The following is a 5,627-nucleotide window of genomic DNA, read 5'->3' on the forward strand; positions in this document are numbered from 1 at the left end:
CCTCTCCGCCCCGGCTTGGGAAATCATTAACTCCTTAATCCCTCCTGATGGGCGAGGAGCCGGGAGGTGGCCCGCAAAGAAACACCGAGACAGAGCTTCTTGGACATTGGACTTTGCCCTAGGGCAGTGGGCCCAAGACCTGAAGTTTTTTCTTTTTTGTTTTAACAAACACAGAGCACTAGGATGTGCCAGGTACTATATACTAAGGTCTTTTTACAAAATATATATTTCTATTGATTTCAGAGAGGAAGGGAGAGGGGGAGAGAGAGAGACACATCAATGGCTGCCTCCTACAGGCCCCTCCTGGGGATGGAGCCCGAAACCGGGCATGTGCCCCTGACTGGAATCGAACCCGGACCCTTCAGTCTGCAGCTGAGGCTTTTATACACTGAGCCAACCCAGCTAGGGCTACTAAGTTCCTTTGAAAAATTGATTTATTTAATCCTCACAGCTGGGGAGGGGGGGGCAGTGTTGTTATATACTCACTTTAATCACGGGAACAACAGCAGCAACACCGATCAAAATAGGCTAGCAGTTCAGTAGCAAGGCTGGTAGACCACCGCCTCTGACAAGGCCTGGATGCTCCTCACTTCACCTTAGGAGCCTCCGCTGTCTCACCTGGAAAATGGGCTCAGACCCTCCCCTCAGCCTCCAGGACCCATTGAACCGCTGTGTAGTAGAAGTTCGGCTCTGGGATGGGCACTTGGTGGATGCTGGTGTGAAATGGTTTGAGCCTTTTCTAAGGGGGTTTTGTCTTAGCCCTGTCAGGTGTGTGGACCCACTGTTGTTCCTACTTTCAGATGAAAAAAGGGAGACGGCAGAGAGGTGAAGTGACCCACCCAAGGCCATGCTGGGGCCCTCACTGACTTGGAGGACTTTTCCAGAAATCAGGCTGGTCCCCACCAGGCTCATGAGAGTCTTCACGTTCTCTCAGGACACCCAATGTAGCCTTTTCCATCTTACTTCCCCAATTGAAATCATACCTGGTCATTGTAGATTTTTTGTTTTAAATGCATCAACTGGGAAAGCCAGGACACAAAACATATCACAATTTTTGCAATCCACAGTTTGTTTTGGCATTTCTCAATTTCAAGAAGTTTGCTAGAGTAGCCTTAAGAGATGGGACTGGCCCAGGCTCACAGTCTCCAAGAGGACCTGGGCCAGGTCCCGCGTGACCTGACCTGGGAGGACAGGTCACACAGCTGGGCACAGGTCATGAACAGGATAGAGACCAACCAAACTGTGGACATGTCTGCTTTTGCCCTAGACCAGTGGTTCTCAACCTTCTGGCCCTGTAATACAGTTCCTCATGTTGTGGTGACTCCCAACCATAAAATTATTTTCGTTGCTACTTCATAACTGTAATGTTACTACTGTTACGAATCGTAATGTAAATATCTGATATGCAGGATGGTCTTAGGCGACTCCTGTGAAAGGGTCGTTTGACCGCCAAAGGGGTCGCGACCCACAGGTTGAGAACCGCTGCCCTAGAGGCTGAGAGACCACCAGGCCCTGACTTCTGGATGCCTAAGCCCCCCCATAGGGGTCAAGGGTGTTTTACACACAAGCCCCAACCGTACACTTGCCAATCTGAGTCACCCAGACCTCAAAATTGGCTTAATGGGGGGGTACTCCAGGAGCACCCCACACTTTGCCTCCTGAGACTAAGGCTCAGAGGTAGAACCTGTCTTCATGCCAGCTATTCTTACTGAGTTCCAGAAACTGCTGGCGAGAGAGGTCCCTGCTGCCCGATGTCACACACAGCAAGCCCGTCCAGGAACAGGAGGGCCTAGGACCCCAGTGTGGCTGCCGGAGGGAGAGGTGGTGAGTCACAGGCAGGCCAGGTCTGGGCGCCTCTTTCCCGGAAAGGGAAAGGAAGGGAAGAGAGGAAACCAGAAGGCCTGGAGGCGCGCAAGGGGCGGGGGCGCCCTTATCTTCCCAGGACCGCCCTGGCTAGAGCTTCCTGCCCCAGCTCTTGCAAAATCTTTTTCCCAGAGCTGCTCACAAGAGGGGCGCCCAGGGCCGGTAGAGGGTTGCATCAGGGCCTTGTGCAAGGGGCGGCTGGGGACAGGGATAGGGAGGGCCAAGAGGGGGCAAAGGAAGGCAGATTGTGTTCTAGGCCCTGTGTCACTTCTGATTGGTCACATGCTGCACTGCCCTGGCTCTGCATTCTCAGCTTTAAAATGGGTGTTACTGTCACTGTTTTGAGGCTTCTGACATCATTCTGATGCCATCCACGCATCAAGCCCCAGGCCAGGCCATTGCCATATCTACCTGGAAAACTGTACCAGCTTCAACTGGTTCCTTCAACAAAGTTACAAAGCTTCCTAGTGTTAGAAAACAACGAGACTGCAGGAGCTAACAGTTTAGATCAGTGGTTCTCAACCTTCCTAATGCCGCGACCCTTTAATACAGTTCCTCATGTTGTGGTGACCCCCAACCATAAAATTATTTTCGTTTCTACTTCATAACTGTAATTTTGCTACTGTAAACAACATGTAATTATATATGTGTTTTCTGATGGTCTTAGGCAGCCCCTGTGAAAGGGTCGTTGACCCCCAAAGGGGTCGCGACCCACAGGTTGAGAACCGCTGGTTTCGATAAAATTCTTGCCTTCTTGGAACTTACATTCTAGCAGAAGGCAGACAGTAAATAAATATGCATGTGTATGATCAGAGGGGGATTTACCTGAAATTACTGAAGCTTCAACTTCACATCTTCTCATCTGGAAAGGGCACTAGCAATGTGTTTATGGCTTATTGGTATGTGTTCATGTAAAATTTGCAAAATGCTGTGCCTAGATATCTAGGCTCCAAAAACCTAGATTCTTCCCTTTATATACAGAGGGGGCACAGCAAGATCCAGGCTTGAAGGCAAAGCTGCAGGAGGCGCAGCAGCGTCATCTATGTCTGCGGCTGCTGTTCCTTTCCTTGGCTTGAGAACCCCATCTTTGAGCGGCAGGGAGAACTGGGTGACCAGCGCGCGGCCGCTGAGTTCATTAGTGCACGAGCGAATGTAGGCACCACGCCCACTCTGGTCTTTCTTCTGCCAATGGCGCCCCCTCCTGGGAAGATCCGGAAGTGCGCTAGCGCAGGTGAGAAATGAGGCCTGGTTCCGTAAGCGACGAAAACTGGTGCCTTGGTGGCCTCTAGCGGAGTATGTGGGAACTGCATCCGTATCTATGCGCACCTAGGAAGAGTATTTTCTGTCTGGTATGTGAATGTTGGTGTACATGTACACAGCAGGCGACGAATTCAGAAATATCCACCCTCAGCCGTGCTCTGGCCAGGGCCTTAGCTGCTCTTCCCCCGACTCTCTCATCTTCTTCTTCCTTGCGGTGTGACAGCTCCCCTCTGAGAACTAACTCATTACCTCTTCAATAAAAGGAGGAGATCTTGGGCAAATTCTTGAATTTTTTGTTCAACTTGTGAAATATGTATATATTACTAATGTATACAATTTAAAGGTAATAATCAAATGAACATTTAAGCATAGGCCACCCAGCTTAAGAAGTAGAATATTAGTTCTGTTGAAGCCCATGTGCCCCTCTGGACGTCCTTGCAAGACTTTGCCACTATTCAACTTTGTGTCAATCAAAAACATGTTCTTTTTTTATTTTTTCCACATATGTACCAATATGCATCCTTAAGTAGATTGTTGCTCAATTTTACCTGGTTTTGCCTTTTACGTAAGTCGAATAATACTGTGTATAATTTTCTGTCACTTGCTTTTCTCATGCAACATGAATTATATAAAAAGCATCTATATTGATGGGTGTGGCCTTAGTTCACTCGTTTCCACTGCCGTATAGTATTCTGCAATGTAATTTATTTACCCAACCTCCTGTGAATGGACCTGTGGGTTGTTTTATGGTTTTTGCTATTATCAACAGTGCTGCTCTGAATGTCATACATGTTTCTTGGTGAATGTGTGTGAGAAGGAATGTGATGGCTGCATCACAGGTATGTTCAATTTAAATGTTACTAGGTTGAACTGGAGTCTTTTTTATTATTATTGATTTCAGAGAGGAAGGGAGAGGGAGAAAGAGATAGAAATATCAATCATGAGAGAGAATCGCTGATCAGCTGCCTCCTGCCCGCCCTCTACTGGGGACTGAGCCTATAACCCCGGCAAATGCCCTAACTGGGAATCAGGAATTGAACCTCAACCTCCTGGTTCATAGTTAACCCTCAACCACTGAGCCACACTGAGGAGTCGGAACTGGGGGAGGGGAGGGGGCGGTAGGGGGGAAGGGGGAGGAGGGTCCCTTACTTAACCCAACACACTCATTATAATATAGAGATAAGAAAAGGAAAACCCAGGGCTGTTAAGTGACTTGTCCAGAGTCCCTCAGCCTTGGCCTCCTGGAAAGTAATCTTGCGGGTGGGGAGTGAGGACATATTTCCTTTCCATTTTGAGGATTAGCAAGACGAGTTTACCTTTCCAACAGTCTTGGAGGCTGGTTTTAGAATTCTGGACTAAGTAGAAATAGAAAAAGCAACTCCTTAAGGGAAAACTCTAGAAAGTAAGTGATAGAGAGCAGCTTGGGATGAAAAGTCAAAATTTGAAAACCAACCAGTGTAGCAGTGGGATTTTCTGTTAAACGTTCTTCTGTATCTTCTTGCTTTGACCCTGAATCAGGAAACTGCGCAACTGAAACTCTGATAGAAAAGCCTAACATTCCAGCCAGGAAACCAAGAATAAGGGCCCCGATGACACAGAGAGTGTGAAGAGAATTCTGTTATTTTATGTAACCTTTATCTCAGCCCTGCCCCCAGGAGGCCCATCTGTGCTGCAGTTTCCAATCCTATTGAGAGAAAATCCGCCCTCTAGACAAGAGAACATGGAAAGGGGCTCACGGAGTGCGGACAGTGTGGGAATCCTTCAAACCTTCTTTTTCTCTCTCTTTTCTCCTGCTGCTTTGCCCTGAGGCAGGCCCAGTGCTGGTGGATAAAACTCTGAGAAAACGTCGTATTTCTGACCAGAGGACCAGAAAGAGGGGCCCCTGGGAGCCCGAGAATGTAGAGGAAATCCCAGGAAGGAGAGAGTGGATAAAGGGAACCCTCTAAGTCTGTATATGAACCAACACAAGTCCTGGGCTCATCCCAGGCTGTGCTTGGGTGGAACACACCCAAGAAGGTTGGCAAAAGCTTTGAAAAGGACTGGACCCCATACAGACCACTGACTCGGTCCGAGACTAACCCAGCACCAGGCAGACCCAAACAGAAGAGCAAAGCTTTGAAAACAAAATGCCCACAGAAGGTGACATAAAACATGGAGTCTGAACCTAACCAGTTTTGCCTGCTTTAAAAAAAAATCTACAGAGGCTTTCGACAGTGCCCAGAATCTCACAAGATAGTATTTAAAGTGTCCAGGATACAGTCCTAGCTGGTTTGGCTAGATGTTGGAATTGTCAAAGACTTCAAAGCAAGTTACTATATCCATCCTGCAGGAGGGGAAGGTAAATGCTTAAGAAATGAATGGGAAAATAGGCATTCTGAGAAGATAAATGGAAACTATTTTTTTAAAGAAACAATAAAATGGGAAGGTGTTGCCCTATCTGGTTTGGCTCAGTGGATAGAGCGTCAGCCTGCAGACTGAAGGGTCCTGGGTTCGATTCTAGTCAA

The sequence above is a fragment of the Myotis davidii genome, unplaced genomic scaffold (assembly GCF_000327345.1).
Source record: "Myotis davidii unplaced genomic scaffold, ASM32734v1 scaffold562, whole genome shotgun sequence".
Lineage (NCBI taxonomy): Eukaryota > Metazoa > Chordata > Mammalia > Chiroptera > Vespertilionidae > Myotis > Myotis davidii.